This window comes from Oncorhynchus kisutch, linkage group LG6 (genome assembly GCF_002021735.2).
Source record: "Oncorhynchus kisutch isolate 150728-3 linkage group LG6, Okis_V2, whole genome shotgun sequence".
NCBI lineage: Eukaryota > Metazoa > Chordata > Actinopteri > Salmoniformes > Salmonidae > Oncorhynchus > Oncorhynchus kisutch.
In genome coordinates this window covers 22391650-22407833 of record NC_034179.2, presented here as the reverse complement: position 1 = coordinate 22407833, position 16184 = coordinate 22391650, and the positions used below count along the sequence as shown (strand labels likewise).

General features: G+C 43.9%; 1 pseudogene; it reads left to right on the top strand.

Annotated features, from left to right (window-relative positions):
• Nucleotides 1-1370: 1370 nt before the first annotated feature.
• On the top strand, nucleotides 1371-16061 carry LOC109891741 (unconventional myosin-Ih-like; annotated as a pseudogene).
• The last annotated feature ends 123 nt before the right edge of the window (nucleotides 16062-16184 follow it).

Sequence of the window (16184 nt, the reverse complement as noted above, 5' to 3'; positions counted from 1 at the left end):
GAGGCCCATGATCACTCTGGATGAACTGCAGAGATCTACAGCTGAGGTGGGAGACTCTGTCCATAGGACAACAATCAGTCGTATATTGCACAAATCTGGCCTTTATGGAAGAGTGGCAAGAAGAAATCAATTTCTTAAAGATATCCATAAAAAGTGTTGTTTAAAGTTTGCCACAAGCCACCTGGGAGACACAGAAGGTGCTCTGGTCAGATGAAACCAAAATTGAACTTTTTGGCAACAATGCAAAACGTTATGTTTGGCGTAAAAGCAACACAGCGCATCACCCTAACCACACCATCCCCACTGTCAAACATGGTGGTGGAAGCATCATGGTTTGGGCCTGCTTTTCTTCAGCAGGGACAGGGAAGATGGTTAAAATGATGGGAAGATGGATGGAGCCAAATACAGGACCATTCTGGAAGAAAACCTGATGGAGTCTGCAAAAGACCTGAGACTGGGATGGAGATTTGTCTTCCAACAAGACAATGATCCAAAACATAAAGCAAAATCTACAATGGAATGGTTAAAAAATAAACATATCCAGGTGTTAGAATGGCCAAGTCAAAGTCCAGACCTGAATCCAATCGAGAATCTGTGGAAAGAACTGAAAACTGCTGTTCACAAATGCTCTCCATCCAACCTCACTGAGCTCGAGCTGTTTTGCAAGGAGGAATGGGAAAAAATGTCAGTCTCTCGATGTGCAAAAATGATAGAGACATACCCCAAGCGACTTACAGCTGTAATCGCAGCAAAAGGTGGCGCTACAAAGTATTAACTTAAGGGGGCTGAATAATTTTGCACACCCAATTTTTCAGTTTTTGATTTGTTAAAAAAGTTTGAAATATCCAATAAATGTCGTTCCACTTCATGATTGTGTCCCACTTGTTGTTGATTCTTCACAAAAAAATACAGTTTTATATCTTTATGTTTGAAGCCTGAAATGTGGCAAAAGGTCGCAAAGTTCAAGGGGGCCGAATACTTTCGCAAGGCACTGTATAATTTTTAAGATGACAGGGAAAAGCACAGGCTGGTATTGACAGCAGTTTTAAGATGCACTGAGAGGACAATAGTTTCATCCCAACAGGCCTGTTACTGTAGCTTCACCTTGGTATTTATGAGTGGTTTATAATTAGTCAGAAATGTATCTGCCTATTCAAAGATCAGTAAACACAATACCTGCACTGGGGCTTGGAGCAGATAGTTTCTGAATCCTTGTGTTTTACATGCACGCATACACACACTGACACACACACACACACACATTGTGTGTCAATGGACACTCATGTGAAGCACTGAATAAGACCTTCCTGCCTAGGCTTCATGAATGATGAACTAACTATCTTAGAGCATACAGAGCCAACTAGCTCAGAATGGTCTCAGTGTGGTCTCAGTATGGTCTCAGTGTGGTCTCAGCAAGGTCTCAGCGTGGTCTCAGCGTGGTCTCAGTGTGGTCTCAGCGTGGTCTCAGCATGGACAGGACCGGAGCAACACTCCAGCAGGAAGTACTAGTTCACATGGAGAAACTCCCCACAAACCGCTCCCCTGGTCCCCAGAACCTGGCCAGTTCTGTCAGAGAGCATGGAAGTCAGAGGGACAGAGGAAAGCAGTGTGACAGTGAGGTGTTACGGTCAAAGGGACATACCTGCGTCTGAGTCGCCAGAGGCTAAAAGTAGCTCTAGAATGAGAGTGTTGCTCGGTTGCTAGAACAGCCCCAGGACGAGAGTCCCTCTTTAATGCGAAATCGGGGACGATAGTTCTAAGTTGTTTGATCCATTACAAGACAGATTCAACCATGACTCACATGGCTTTGGAGATGAGTGAGGTCATACTGCGGTGTGTTTCTTAGTGTGTCTGTGTGCTTTCCCTCTGTTTGATAGAAAAAATGACTGTTCCCCAATGTTATTATTATTATTTTTGTCATTTAGCAGACCCTCAGAGCGACTTACAGGAGCAATTAGCGCTAAGTGCCTTGCTCACCACTTATGAAGACCACCACGTTGAGCTTCAACCTTTGCCAGACTTTGGAAAAATATGTAATACAATGGTAAAATACATACTGTTTATGGTACTGTTTTCTACCACATTATAGTATGCTGTATTTGATCTCTACAATTGAAGCTATAAAAAGGAACCATTGTAGGATGAGATACAGAACCGTGACTCTCAGGTTTCTCCGGACACCTGGAGCCCCCTAAACATGTGTGTGTTGACATGGGTGATGTGATGTGTGGTGTCAGTCTGTGGCCCATGAGGAGTGCTCTCTTTCAGGAGCCTAACGGCCACTTTGTGACAGAGTAACAGGATCCTGTCCCAAAGTGGAGAGCCTGGGACAATGGGCTGGCCTCTAGGGTGATGGCCACTCGGTCAGATAGGCTTTCCTGTTCCACTTTAGCCTGCCATTAAATGTAGGTGTGTTGTTGTTCATTTTCCACCTTTGCTAGTGTCATCCCTCTCTACCCACACCTATTTCTCTCCACATCCCACTCTCCAAATATCTCTCTCTATCCCTCTGTCTCTCCACCCCCCCCTCTCTCTCCACATCCTTCTCTCCACCCTCTCACTCCAAATATCTCTCTCTCTCTCTCTCTCTCTCTCTCTCTCTCTCTCTCTCTCTCTCTCTCTCTCTCTCTCTCTCTCTCTCTCTCTCTCTCTCTCTCTCTCTCTCTCTCTCTCTCTCTCTCTCTCTCTCTCTCTCTCTCTCTCTCTCTCTATATATATATATATATATATATATATATATATATATATATATATATATATATATATATATATACATATACACACTTCTCCAGATCCCTCTCTCTCTACATCCCTCTCTCTATTTCTCTCTCCACATCCCTCTCTCTCTCCCTCCCTCCCTCTCCACATCCCTGTCTCTCTACATCTCTCTCTCCATTCTTTGTGTGAGTTATCACCTGTTTCAGACTTTTTGAAAAGATGTCACTCTCTCCTGTTTGCCATTACCATTAGGTTCCATTAATGTGTATAATTTAATGGTCCTTCCATTTTCAGCAATTAAGAGTGTGTCAAACACAAGTGCAAAGAGAAACTTTATCTCACACAAGCATGTATGCACGTACTCGTGCACAGAGCGAGAGAATGGAATTTCAAGACATTTTCACTTTCAATGTGGATAAGAAGGGTCCAGTTCCCTTGTTTATGCTAAGGAAGGGAGAAAGGGAGGTTTGATCCCCATCGCCGCCTCCTGTTTTGTCAGATTGATTCTGACATCTCAAATGGGGCGCCTTCAGTGATGTTGTTCACCTGTCTCATTTGTTTAACATGATGCTGGGCTGGGAGGAGATCGGAGGGAGGGATTCTGGAGGGGAGGAGAGTGCAAAATAAATAGTAGCTCAAAGGTGGGAGAAATCAACCCCCCACCTCTTCCACATCCCTAACCCAGTTACCCACATTCCTTGAGGATCGGAATAACAATTCAGTAGTAATGAAATCAGAAGACAAAAAAATATTTTCCATTGTTTTGTTCCTCATGATAACTATAGGTGTCATAGCTCAGCAAGTCTGAGACCATTACTTCTCCTTTATAGTCTGTTCCTTGACATATAAATACTTGCTTTTGGGGTTCACATATTAGAAGATTACACCCCCCCCATCACCCAACCGTCACCCACACCCCCTGTTGTGCTTTCTCTTGCTCTGTCGTTCCCCTCAGCATTACCCTGCTTGCAGTAAGTAGGCCAAAACTCTTTTGTGTTTTGACTGCTGAGTGTGAAATTGACTGTGACGTTGAATGTTTTCTAATGAATAATTACTGAATAGACACACTGGCTGAATGTGTGAACTGGATTGTAGACTGCTCTTTAAAAAGGCTTCCATCTTCTTATTCACATGACCAAAAATGCTTTTCACATACAAGATGGATTGGAGGGGCATCTTTTAATGGATGTTTTCTCAACATTACAGAACATTGAAAGAGCCTTTCTTGCAGTTCAGGGGGAAAAGTACTATAGAATTGAATAAAATAGGTTTTCAGTGTTGCAGAGCTGGCAACCATGTAAGATGTGACGGGTTGATGTGCCAGGTAGAGGGTGGGAGAATGGGGGTTGGAAGAGGAAGTTTTTTATTTTCTTAGAGTGGTGGATTGAAAACGTTTTTTTTGCACTTCTCTGCCCCCCTGTGTTCTCAGAAATACATCCTGGAGGGCTCGTGTTTTAAGCAGCTTTAGAATTCTATGTCTTCTGGTAGCATGGTGGAGGTCTGGGTGTGAGCCTTGGGACCATGAGCTTTCAAATCATGCCCTTACGTTTACCACACAGCTCCTATAGTAAACTATTCACTGTAGCTTAGAAGATACACATATAAACTCAGCAAAAAAAGAAACGTTCAGGACCCTGTCCTTCAAAGATAATTTGTAAAAATCCAAAGAACTTCACAGATCTGCACTGTAAAGGGTTTAAACACTGTTTCCCTTGCTTGTTCAATGAACCATAAACAATTAATGAACATGCACCGGTGGAACGGTTGTTAATTGCCTACCGTCTGTAAGCTGTTACTGTCTTAAGGTCACAATTATGAAAACTTAGGACACTAAAGAGGCCTTTCTACTGACTCTGAAAAACACCAAAAGAAAGATGCCCAGGGTCCCTGCTCATCTGTGTGAACGTGCCTTATGCATGCTGCAAGGAGGCATGAGGACTGCAGATGTGGCCAGAGCAATAAATTGCAATGTCTGTACTGTGAGACGCCTAAGACAGCGCTACAGGGAGACAGGGCGGACAGCCGATCGTCCTCGCAGTGGCAGACCACGTGTAACAACACCTGCACAGGATCGGTACATCCGAACATCACTCCTGCGGGACAAGTACAGGATGGCAACAACAGTCCGAGTTACACCAGGAACGCACAATCCCTCCATCAGTGCTCAGACTGTCCACAATAGGCTGAGAGAGGCTGGACTGAGGGCTTGTAGGCCTGTTGTAAGACAGGTCCTCACCAGACATCACCGGCAACAACTTCGCCTATGGGCACAAACCCACCGTTGCTGGACCAGACAGGACTGGCAAAAAGTGCTATTCGCTGATGAGTAGCGGTTTTATCTCACCAGGGGTGATGGTCGGATTTGTGTTTATCAACGAAGGAATGAGCGTTACACCGAGGCCTGTACACTCTGGAGCGGGATCGATTTGGAGGTGGAGGGTCTGTCTTGGTCTGAGGCAGTGTGTCACAGCATCATCAGACTGAGCTTGTTGTCATTGCATGCAATCTCAACGCTGTGCATTACAGGGAAGACATCCTCCTCCCTCATGTGGTACCCTTCCTGCATGACCCTCCAGCATGACAATGCCACCAGCCAAACTACTCGTTCTGTGTGTGATTTCCTGCAAGGCAGGAATGTCAGTGTTCTGCCATGGTCAGCGAAGAGCCCGGATCTCAATCTCATTGAGCACATCCGGGACCAGTTGGATCGGAGGGTGAGGGCTGGGCCCATTCCCCCCAGAAATGTCCAGGAAGTTGCAGGTGCCTTGGTGGAAGAGTGGGGTAACATCTCACAGCAAGAATGGGCAAATCTGGTGTAGTCCATGAGGAGGAGATGCACTGCAGTACTTAATGCAGCTGGTGGCCACACCAGATACTGACTGTTACTTTTGATTTTGTTCAGGGACACATAATTCCATTTCTGTTTGTCACATGTCTGTGGAACTTGTTCAGTTCATGTCTCAGTTGTTGAATATTGTTATGTTCATACAAATATTTACACATGTTAAGTTTGCTGAAAATAAACGCAGTTGACAGTGAGAGGACGTTTCTTTTTTTGCTGAGTTTAGCTCTGAGAGAGTACATATTTTTATCGGGTTAAGTTGAGGACAAGTACATTAGAGTGTCTAATTTGAGAAACAGACACCTCACAAGTCCTTAACTGGCAGCTTCATTTAATCGTACCCGCAAAACACCAGACTCAATGTCAACAGTGAAGAGGCGACTCCGGGATGCTGACCTTCTACATAGTTCTGATGATTGCCTAGTTAAATAAAGGTTATATAAAGAAAATAAAAATGATTGTTGAAATTAGATCGATATAATAACCTGTTAGTCAGATTAAGTCAGTGTATTTTTACCCTAATTTCAATGTTTACAATGCTGGTTGAAATGAGATTAAAACTGGTTGATTACTTTTTTCAAATCCAAAGGTTTTTCCAGGTAGATTCCACATCACAATGATTCCACATTGACAAATGACGTTGCAACAACGTTGATTCAACCCATGTCTACCCAGCGGGAAGCATGTCCTTCATTCTTTCCCTAGGGAAATGGCATCAGGAAGGCACAATGTAAATAACTAAATTGATGAATTGCCTTGTGTGTTGGTGCCCTTGGGCCATCTTCCACCTGGTAACTGGGACTGGTAGTGTTGCTTTCCTGTAAGAGGGGCTGAAAATAGCCCTGTTTCCCCTAAAAATAAGAGTCCAGAGGGAGATTGCCATACAGTGCTTTGCTGAGCAGGACAAGGGGGTCATTTGGTGTAAAGGTATTTGGAGGGAGAGTAGCCATAGAACAGTGTAATCATTGTCTTTACTGTAACGTTACATGTAGCAGTTTCTCACCTTTATGTCATTAGTAAGACTTAGTCATTAATAAATACATGACTCCACACCTAGACACACACAGACCATTTCTGCTTCCTTTCTCGCTAATTTTTTTGTGTATTGATGGCTTCCTATTGGTGGAAATGGAGGGGGCAATATGTCAATGTTTCCTTCTATATGGTCCTTTCTCTTAAATAAACCCAGATGTTCAGTATAAAAGGGGATTGGAGCTCACAGCAGTCTGAGACCAACGATTTCCACTCACGGTAGGGACTTTGAAATGCATTACTTTGAACACCTTTGTTAAAAGAAAATAGGAATAGCACTGTAATTAGGGAGAACAGATCTGCATATTGTGGTCCAAGGGCTAATTTGTTTGGGGTACGAAACTTCAGCAACAATTGGATTTTCATAACAGTAACGTGTGGCTTCTGTTCAGAATATAAATTATGGAAGCACAAAAGTATTGTAAATTACACATGATTAATGCTGTCATAGGGATAACATTATTAGCATTTCTAAGAGTTGATTTCAATGCAACAGCTTTGGAGTTGGTCTGTGTTTTGACCCTGCTTTTGGGGTAAATGGGTGGAGTTTGTGTGGGGAGGGGGACGTGTGTATCCTCTGTAAACAGTGACAAGAGACGGATTGCTCCTTGAGGAACATGGAAGCAGATTAGATAGGAATGCCTGAACTGAACTCCTATCTGTCATGTGCAGGGGATGTGGTCAAGGCCCCCACGCACGCCAGTGATGAGTAGCTACGCGAAGCCGCCTGATCCCGCAAGCGTAGCGTTTAATGTAAACTTGCGGGATCAGACGTCTTTGCGAGGCTGAGAGAGGAGGACATGTTGAGAGGAAATTAACTGGTTTAAGGCAAGATTGCCTGTATCTGTGTGTCAATGAGCACTGAGTGGCACGGCGTCAGACCTGACAGATGCAGATAACTCCAGGGAAAACAGAACACAGAGCGACAGGACATGAGTCTTTTGGCAGTGAAAGGTTCCTTGAGTTATTGCTGTGAAAACATGTCACTAATATAAAAAAGTGTATTTTTTTGTCTGAAAAGAATACAGCAGATAAATGATTTGTCATCTGGTTGCCGTTACTAGTTTACAACTGTCATGCCCTGATGGGATTTGTGACAGTATTGTTATGTTGTGCTTTGGGGGCATTTGCATATAAGATATCAACGCAACTGTCCTGGACCCTGTCTCTGATTGGTCAGAGCCTGGAGGAGCACTGTAACCGCATCCTTCGGGACGGCCCGGGATCGCATGGACATCCAGGATTTTGTTATGCTGAATGCCTACACCAGTGAGAGTGCCTTTTAAAAAAAAAAATATATTTTTATTTTTTTACCTTTATTTAACTAGGCAAGTCAGTTAAGAACAAATTCTTATTTTCAATGACAGCCTAGGAACAGTGGGTTAACTGCCTGTTCAAGGGCAGAACGACAGATTTTGTACCTTGTCAGCTCGGGGATTTGAACTTGCAACCTTTCGGTTACTAGTCCAATGCTCTAACCACTAGGCTACACTGCCGCCTTCCTGGACAACTTGAGGAAACACTTTCACCAGAACCTAATTTCCGTGAGTCTATCACCTACACACACTCCGGAGATATCCCATTCCTTCCTCTCGGCCAAAAAGCCACCCTAACTCAAGACCACAACGCGCCAGGGAAAACAGTGTTTCTCCCCTAATTGAACTGGCACTTTGCTCTGCTGTGCTGTACCTACAGGGGGAGCTACCTTACTTTCTGTAAGGTCATGTAGATAACAAGCACACTACATTCTTGTTGCACCCATGCAGACAGGCATCCATCTCTCATAATGTTCATTCTAATACATTTCCCACAGACCTACGTTGGTATGCTCCTAGTGTCAGTCAATCCCTACAAAGATCTGGGAATCTGCACCAAGAAGTAGATGGACATTTACATGGGAGTGTACTTTTTTGTGCTTCCACCCCATATGCTTCCACCCCATATATAAGTTGCATGTGTACATGTATAACATATGTGTTTGCTTGTATGTGTGCGCCACAAGATATGCTATACAGTGCTGCCTATCTATCTACAGTATATTCATCAGCAGTGTAATTGAACCTCTACTTCATTGCCCTCCCTTTCAGCTACGCCCTGGCAGACAATGTCTACCACACCATGTTAACAGAGACCAACAACCACTTCATCTTGATCTCAGTGGAGAGTGGAGCAGGAAAGACGGAGGCCTGCAAGAAGATCCTGCAGTTCTACCCTGTGAGCTGCCCCAGTACCAAACTGCTGGACAATGTCCAAGACCGACTGCTGCTCTCCAACCCTGTGCTTAAGGTGAATACCATAGTAAAGCATATGTGATGACATGAGAAATTAACATTATGTTTGTGCACTGCCATGTACAAATATAATGACTGATAATATAGTGTGTACCTCTCTCAGGCTTTTGGAAGAAGAATGACAACTCAAGCCACTTTGGGAAGTACATAGACATTCAGTTTGATCACGTGGTAAGTGCCATGAGGTTGAGCACAGAATTCCCATAGTAAAACATCAGAGGAACATAACAAAATGACTGTTCGATCTTTAATGGGCTTGTACTTCCCCTAGGGGGAAGCTGTTGGTGGCCACATCCTCAGTTATCTACTGGAGAAGTCCCGGGTGGTGCATGAGAACCATGGAGAGAGAAACTTCCACATCTTCTACCAGCTAGTGGAGGGAGGAGAGGAGGACCTGCTATGCTGGCTGGGTCTGGAGGAATTGTCAGCGCTACAGTTACCTGGTACAGGTGGGAAGAGGTACCTTATCAATGCTACAGCTACCTGGTACAGGTGGGAGAGGTAACTAATCAATGCTACAGCTACCTGGTACAGGTGGGAGAGGTACCTTATCAACGCTACAGCTACCTGGTACAGGTGGGAGAGGTACCTTATCAATGCTACAGCTACCTGGTACAGGTGGGAGAGGTACCTTATCAATGCTACAGCTACCTGGTACAGGTGGGAGAGGTACCTTATCAATGCTACAGCTACCTGGTACAGGTGGGAGAGGTACCTTATCAATGCTACAGCTACCTGGTACAGGTGGGAGAGGTACCTTATCAATGCTACAGCTACCTGGTACAGGTGAGGACCTTTACAATTGAACAGTATGAATATGTATAATTTATCATGAATTATCACTTATGACCAACCGGTGTCTTCTCTGACCCATGATGTAGAGCCTGTTTGCAATCATTGCTAGTGTACTTCACCTGGGAAATGTTAAGTTTGTGGCTGACTCTCTGGGATACGCCACTCTCAACAACAGTCCAGAGATACATTGGCTGTCCAAGGTGAGACATATTCTGACAGCAAACTACACACTAATGGACAGTCACTCAATTTAGCAGTACTTATACCACAGAAAACTGCTAGAGTACGCTCTGTTTTCAGACATTCTGACAACTTTTCAGATGAAGGGATCCCCTTCGCAATGAGAGTATTTGGTGATGTGTGATTGGTTGTTTTTCTGTTGTGTAGTTGCTAGGCATTCCTACACAGGAGATACAGGTTGGATTGACCCACAAGAAGATTTAGGCAAGGTTAGAGGAGGTGAGGAAGATGCTACTGTTTTGCAGAGTTATTCATAAAACTTTACCACCACAGTAAAGCCAATCTCTGTGGTTTGTCTGCTGTTCTGGCCAGGTGCTCAGTCCCTTCACCATTGACCATGCAGTATATGCCAAGGACGCTCTAGCCAAAGCCATCTATGGCCGCACGTTCACCTGGCTGGTCAACAAGCTCAATGAATCTTTAGCAAACAAGGCGAGTGTCCCTCTTCAGTGCTCCACCAATGAGTGATAATGTCCCTAATACTAAATCTAACCAATTTAGATGCTGTTATAGGTATAGGATATACAGTAAGTAGACATAGGAGACTGACTGGTATTGTGCATCCATGTAGGATTGCTCCAGGAAGACAGTGATTGGTCTGCTGGGCATCTATGGGTTTGAGGTGTTTAATGTGAACAGGTGAGGGGAGACACAGCGGGTCAGTTTTGGACAGTGACTTTTAGAGTGTCAGAGATTATGAGCCTAATGACTTGACTCTGTTTCAGCTTTGAGCAGTTCTGCATCAACTACTTTAACGAGAAACTGCAGCAGCTCTTCATCCAGTTGACCCTGAAGTCAGAGCAGGAGGAGTACGAGATGGAGGGGATTGAAGAAGATACTCCTCTTTTACTAAAATCTCAGATTGGCCTAGGCTATACAGCTTCAGATATAAAGCATGTTTTGTATTGTTGTTTTTTAGTGGATGCCAGTGCCATACTTCAACAACAAGATAATCTGTAACCTGGTGGAGGAGAAATTTAAAGGCATACTTTCAGTGCTAGTGAGTAGATAGACCGACTGATGGTCAGACAGAAATGTAGTCAGGCAGACAATAGATTTGGATTGGTTGAGCTCTACACGTTCAGTCTCCTCTCTACTAGGATTAAGAGTGTCTACGTCCTGGGGAGGCCACAGACATGGGGCAGCAGGTAGCCTAGTGGTTAAAGCGTTGGACTAGTAACCGAAAAGTTGCAAGATCGAATCCCCGAGCTGACAAGGTACAAATCTGTCATTCTGCCCCTGAACAAGGCAGTTAACCCACTGTTCCTAGGCCATCATTGAAAATAAGAATTTGCTCTTAACTGACTTGCCTGAAAAAAAAAGACTTTCCTGGAGGAGATGGACGATCACCCCCATTTTGTCACATGCGCCATCCACCCGTCTCACATAGAGCGTTGTAACACATTCCTAACAAGACCCATTTTCCAATGCTGAGTTCAACAACTGACAGCTGAGGATGGAGGAGTCACGGTTTGCCTCTAACACCGGACTAGAACATCCTCTTCTCTCTCTGTCCACATCCTGCAGACACAGACTGGCTGACCGGACGACCCGGAAGACTCTGGATCGAGGAGACTTCCCGCCTCTTACACTACGCGGGGGAAGTCACATATTGTGTGGTCGGTGAGAGATGAGTTCCCCAACATTACAGCCCTTCCTCTCACACACATTTCATGCTCCCCCACATTCCAGTAGCATTTATGAACCCAGTTTCTTGTCTCTTTGATATTATTTCAATAAGCCTCCCAGGAGTCTCCACTACTTCTCATCACTTTTTCTCTCACTGTTAACAGCCTGTTTTTTACTCTCCATTATACCTGTTTTTCCAGGATTCCTGGACAAAAATAATCCTCTCCTGTACAGGAACATTTAAGAGGTGTGTCCAGGGCTCTCACTGGCACTTCTGCGGTCAGGAATCTGCTTCCTGCCGACTGCTATATTATTCATTGTTAAGCCCACCTGTGAATTATAGAAGAGCTGATTGTTAAGCATTGCTTTGGGATAGACTGACATGCCTGTTAAGGGGGAGGACTATGGGAGTGTTTGTTCTACTGCCTCTTGGTTTTGAAAAGACAGTTCTTTATCGTTCATCCTGCATATTTTACACTGCCTAAGTGTGCCAGAGTCTTAGTTGAGCTTAATTGTTGTTAAAATGTTGTAGTGTTGAACGATGCGTTGATGTTTATCCATTTGTTAGCTGGGGGATGTTTCCACCTTTCCACTAGGTCATGCGTCAGTCTAAGAATGCCATCATCAAACACTGCTTTCCCACCACTCAGCCAGACAGCAAGAAGAGACCTGAAACAGTAAAGAGACTTTCTGATAACACGAGCCACCAAAGTGATCCGGTCTTGCCATGAGTTTCTATATTTATCATCATGGCTGTCTTCTCAAGTGGCCACTCAGTTTAAGAGCAGCCTAACGGAGATGCTTATGTCTAAGAAGCCCTGGTACCTCTGCTGTATGAAGCCCAACGAAGGCAAGGAGCCAGGTGAGGCCTCATCACCTTAACGACCAACCACACTAGCCTAAACCCAACACACATACATACTCAGTAGAGGCCATTACACCAAACAGAACCTGACCCGTGCATGGCCTACAAAGTGTTACTTGGTGCATTCATTCATAGTGCATGACCTGATGCCTGTAGCCTTGTGACCTCTCTCGCCTCCTGCAGGGCGCTTTGACGTGTTGGTGAGACACCAGGTGAAGTACCTGGGGCTGATGGAGCACCTGAGGGTCAGACGGGCTGGCTTCGCTTCCTGCTGGAGATATGAGATCTTCCTGCAGAGGTCAACACAACCTGCACTTCACAGTTCTGTAGATAGTGTGCAGTTGCTCTCTGTCCAGCATAAACTGCTATGATACATAGCTGCATTAGTTTGTTGAACACTCTGGTGTTTCCTGTTGTCTCCTTCAGGTACAAGCCCCTGTGTTCAGACACCTGGCCTAGCTGGAAAGATAGACGCAGAGGGGGTGGAGTGCCTGATCAAGCACCTGGGCTACAAGCCTGATTAGTACAAGATGGGCAGGTGAGGTGGTCTCCAGGATTATGGGTTTGGGTTCACCTGGTAACACAGTCTGGCTGTTTCTCACTGGCTTGTCTTTCATTTCTGATACAAAAGGACCAAGATCTTCACCGAAGATGCCTTTGAGGTCTGCAAGCATAAGCTGGGTGGGTACTGGCTCTAGCTTTTCTAACAACAGATGACAGACCCCTCAATTCTGGAATTTGATTGTTAAATGGCATTGAATTGGAAAGAAGTCATGTTTTACATGTCACTTCATGTTACAGCTACAAGTATCCAGGCAAAGTACAAAGGCTACAGCGTGAAGGGAGACTACATGAGACAGAGAGAAGCAGGTCTCTACTATGACTTTCTTGGAACTAGCATAATGTGATATACAAGACTATGACTTAATCAGCTGTCTTGTCTCATTAGCTACTAGGATTGAGACATGCTGGAAAGGCATGAAGGCCAGGAGAGAGAGGGAGAAGAGAGCCTGGGCTGTCAAGGTCATTAAGAGACAAAGATCAGAAGATATCTCAAAAGACAAAGGGTCAACATCTACCACAAATACTCCACAGAATCAGTTGTACTTTGTGATCATATTTTGTAGGTTCATCAAGGGCTTCATGACCAGAAATCAGCCAGCCCGTGTTGACAACACAGAGTATTTGGCGTTAGTCAGGCAAACCTACCTCACACAGCTCAAGGATAATGGACAAGAACACTTGGCTAACCCCCCCCCCCCCCCCCCCCCCCCCCCCATTATGGAGGAAGTGAGTCTCAATAGGGAATTGACTGTGCTTTAATACTTTCTCTAAACTTGTTTTACACACCTGTGTGTCATGGTATGAGTCAGAGGAGGATGGTGTGAGGAGCTATAGGAGGATGGGCTCATTGTAATGGAATAAATGGAACGATATCAAACACATGGAAAACACGTCCGTTCCATTTATTTTCCAGCCATTACAATGAGCCCGTCCTCCTATAGTTTCTCCCACCAGCCTCCTCTGTAATGAGTATACTGTACACCCATTATATACATTTGTACTTGTAGGCCTCACAGATGTCGAGGAAACTCTACACCCAGCACATTTTACAGAAGTACGTGCAAGGAATCACAGGTAAGCCTACCCTACAAGTCATTTAATGCAGATTTGTACCCTATTTGACTATAGGGCTCACCTCAATCACACTATACATCTCAGTTGTTTGCTTACCCCATTTCCAGTTACAGATCAAGGGATTGACCAGTTCCCTATTCAAAGGAAGAAAAGAGAACTTACCCTCACAATGTGTGCAAACCATTTGTGGACACCAGGATAAGTGAGGCGGAGACCTTGTGCTGATGAATTATGTGCCCAATTGTGCGCCTCTTACAGACAGCCACTGTGATAATGACCATCATTTTTGACCAGTTGCCTTTTCTGCTCAGGTGAGGAAGACATCCACATAAAAGCCTATCAGATGATTTGGCAAGAACGCATCAAGGTAAACAAATGGAGTTAATTAAACTATGTTAAAGTTACTCTTTTTTTTACCTTAAGGTCAAATTAAAAGTAAACTCCATACCTTCCCACAGTACAGTGTTCCTGTGGTGAAATACAACAGGAATGGCTTCAGGCCTCGCTTCAGACAGCTGATCTACACTGGAACTGCAGCCTACCTGGTGGCGGAGGCCAAGATCAAACAGCAGTGGAGTTCAACAACCTCAAAGGTTAGCACCAAGGAGAGGAATAAAGCTGCCTAGGTGTGTGTGCATGTATCACATTTTGTTCTCGCAGTGTAATGCACTGTGTTCATTCAACCACTGTTCTAAGTATCTGGGCTGTGTGTTCTTCCAGGTGTGTCAGTCAGCAACCTGAGTGACAGCTTCCTGATCCTCCATGTCCAATGTGAGGATATCAAGCAAAAGGTTGGCTGTGCAAAACACTTATCATTGATGTGCACAAATGTATATTTTTTTACTAAGCTTTTGCACATATTTTCAGAATGGAATAGTAGAACATTTGCATTTCTATTGTTGCATTGTCTATTTGCTCAGGGGGACCTGGTGCTGCAGTGTGACTACCTGTTTGAGGCCTTGACCAAGTTGTCTGCTGGCCAACAAGAAGCACTGTATTAAAGTAGTCCAGGGCAGGTAAGACCAGTGTTCAACTAAATACTACTGTAGTCTAAAGAAAATGCTAATTGTTGCCAAAATTGTACGTAATGTTATTTAATGTTGTGGTCGTTTGCAGTGTTAAGTTTGACATCCAGCCTGGCAGAGAGGGGATTGTTGACTTTGAGAGTGACCAGGAGACCAATGATTTACAGAGCAAAGAATGGCCACCTGATGGAGGCGAGTATGAAACTGAAAGACTGTGTGGCCATTCAATTCTCAAATGAACAAATATGTTTTGTAAACTATTGGTAAACAGTAGGCTACGACATGAACACTTCTCTTATATTTACTCAGGAATCAACTCAAAGTCCTGTCCAATGATTAAACATTTAACTGGATCCCTTGCACTTATCAAAGTAATGGACTGGGCAAATAATCTGATTCTACAAGGTTTGAGGCATCTTGGGACTTATATCATAAATGAGAACCTGCATCCTCTCTAGAAGGATTTGACATATTACCAAAACTCCAAGACCTTTTCACAATCCCTTCATATGAACTGAAATCTCAACAAATGGTTCATACTGTAGAGAAAATCCCTTCATATGAACTGAAATCTCAACAAATGGTTCATACTGTAGAGAAAATCCCTTCATATGAACTGAAATCTCAACAAATGGTTCATACTGTAGAGAAAATCCCTTCATATGAACTGAAATCTCAACAAATGGTTCATACTGTAGAGAAAATGCCTTCATATGAACTGAAATCTCAACAAATGGTTCATACTGTAGAGAAAATCCCTTCATATGAACTGAAATCTCAACAAATGGTTCATACTGTAGAGAAAATCCCTTCATATGAACTGAAATCTCAACAAATGGTTCATACTGTAGAGAAAATCCCTTCATATGAACTGAAATCTCAACAAATGGTTCATACTGTAGAGAAAATCCCAAAGGAATGACAGGTGTTCCACTCTGTCAAAAACTTCACCTGTTATTAAGCTACACATCACCTACATGGGCTCAGTTGTGATTACTGTATTAGGGCTCATTTGTAAAATGTGGTTTGTTTTTTGGGATATTTTCACTAGATTTTATAGAGATAAACAATATGGTTAAAATAGTCAATTGATTTTGAAGCAGTAGGCT